We start from the raw sequence: 2,959 nt of genomic DNA on the forward strand, positions 1-2,959 counted from the left end.
ATAATAATGATAGAACGTAACAAAATATTACGGATCAAATACATCCTAAAATAGTTACAACTAGTGCCCACGTCGGATTTAGTACAAATATCAAATCTCAGGTCGAGAGTCAGGGTCAATTCTTAGATCAGATGTCGGGGTCGAATTCCACATCGATAATCAGAATAGTGTTGGATTCGAGTATTGGGATCGGGGTTAGGCCCCTAATCGGGTCTCACGGTTGGATTTCAGATCGATTATCGAGATTATATTTCTATTCGGGTGTTGGGATCGAATTTCAGTTCGAATGTCAGGTCCCGAGTTGAGAGTCGGGGTTAGGTCTCGAATTCGATATCAAGGTCAGATCCTAGATTGAACATCGGGGTTGAGGTCGTGTCCTGATTCGCATGTCGGTGTCAAAGTTGGGTCTTTGTTAAGAAAAAATGGACTTTTATGATACAATACAACTAAATAAAGTATTTTCAACTTTTTTCATCCAAAAAAATATTTTCTCTATATTGAATTCTAAAGTAAATTCTAAAGTAGAGTACTATTTATTAATGAAAATACTGATAAATATGGGTCCACATGTATTTTTATCAAATCCATTTTTATCCATGTGAAATATAGACGAACTGAATTATGAAATTTTTACATAAATAATTTTTTTTAGATTAAATATTACTCCCTCCATCCCATTTTAATTATCAGGTATATTAAAAATAATTGTCCCAAATTAGTTGTCAATTTAAACAATAAAAAAACTCACTTTTTTCCAATTCTACCCTTAACAACTAAGTCATTTTGAAATGTGAAAAAAATTATTACTACAACTCTACTCTATTACTACAATTTACAAAAAGGTCATTTTAAAGTTACAAAACTACTTATTGTAAAATTTTTGGTATTCCTTGCCTATCATTTAATACAGAACACATCAATCTATGATATTTAATGTATAAATTTAATAATTCATGAATAAAGACTAATTTTCATAATGATTGAAGAATATTTTTAGTAGGGTTATATTAGTTAAATTGCATCCCTTATTAATTTTTCTTAAGAATTGTGCAAGACTTTATCTTGACAACTAAAATGGAACGGAAAAAGTACTCTTTTTTGGGTTCTATGTTTTTATTGAGCCGAGGGTCTTTCGGAAACAGCCGTCCTACATTGGTAGGAGTCAGGTCTGCGTACACTCTACCCTCCCCAGACCCCACGATGTGGGATTTCACTGGGTTGTTGTTGTTGTTGTTGTAATCTATAACATAATTTTCTATGAAATCACCTATTGTTCTCCTCATCTCTCTCCTTCTCCACTAACCCCTCATCTCCCTCCTCCTCCAACCTTACTTTTTTCCTTCTCCTCCAACCCCTCATCTCTCTCCTTCTCCAACCTCGTCGGAGATGGCTTCTCCGGCGAACAAAACAACGAATAATAACCACCACCCCAACTCTCGTTTCCTTTCTCACCTCCACACCACTACCAAATAATCCCAACAACAACAAACAACATAGAAATCAAATCGGAAACCAATCAAACTCTAACAAAAAAATTACAAGCTCCGACGAGCTCCATGAAAATCAGTGATGAGAAGTCCCCTTTCATGTTATTTTTTATTTTATTTTTCATGTTAGAACTTCGTTGGTGTTTAGATCTGGCCGGAAAAATCCTCTCCAACGACGATTCATCTTCTGTGGGCGATATGGATTGTTATGGCATTGTTTATTGGTCACTTCGACATGTGTCTTTGTCGGAGAAGACAAAGAGAACAGAAAGGGGTGGAGGACGATGGTGGTGGTGTGTGTACCGAAATAATTGTGGAAAAAGGAATTTGGTGGTTGCTTTGTGGGTGGGTAGCCTGCGTGTTGGTTGTTTTTGATTGGTTTGGTAGTCTGACAATGGTCTGGTGGTGGTGATTCAATGGAGAAGAAGTTGTGAAACTTTAAAAAGTTGTATTACAATTGTATTAAATACAAATGATAGTTGTAATACAATTCGAATTTAATATTATACATTGCTATGAATTCGATTGTTGTTATTCCAATAAATATAATATATTTCTAACAATGTAAATTAATTTAAATTGTATTGAAATATTTAAAATTCACACATAATACTTATAATATATTTGTATTAAAAATATTTTAGTTATATATTCAACACGTGTATTGAAACATGCCAATAATATGTATAATACATTGAATTTAAAATGTATTATAGTTATTTTTAAAATTTTCTTTTATTAATGGTGCTAAAATATATTATTGTATTAAAAATATTTTAGTTATATATTCACCACGTGCATTGAAACATGTCTATAATATAATATATTGAATTCAAAATCTATTATAATTATTTTTTATTTTTTTCTGTTATTAACAGAATATATTATTGTATTAAAAATATTTTAGTTATATATTCACCACCTGCATTGAAACGTGTCTATAATATGTATAATATTTTGAATTCAAAATGTATTACAATTATCATTTATATTTTTTTATTGTGTTAGAAATGCATTATATATGTATTTATATAATTTTTTTTATCTAATTTAAAAAGTAGAAAAAACATTATTTTCATAATATCCAATCCAAAATTAAGTTTTAAATTAGAATAATTAATTATTAATTTTAAAAGAGGGAGAATGAGAAAGAGAAAAAGAAAAAATGGACAGAAAAAAAAAAAGAAGAGAAGGAGAGAGAGAGAGGGGGATAGAAAGAAAAGGGTATTTTTATTCTTTTTTTTTGCTATTTTGGATTTAAAATATATACTAAAATTCATAAATAATATTATATAATATATTATTTAAATAATTTAACCTTAAATTATTAATCATTTTATACTGATCCAATTTTAATCCGCTTAAATTTAATTAAATCCGTCTATTTGCCACTACTAGTAGTTACAACTTACCATTCACATTTTTGTGAAATAAAATATGGTCCTCCAACAGCTCACAAATTTTACCCTCAA

This window comes from Solanum dulcamara, chromosome 10, assembly GCF_947179165.1.
Source record: "Solanum dulcamara chromosome 10, daSolDulc1.2, whole genome shotgun sequence".
NCBI lineage: Eukaryota > Viridiplantae > Streptophyta > Magnoliopsida > Solanales > Solanaceae > Solanum > Solanum dulcamara.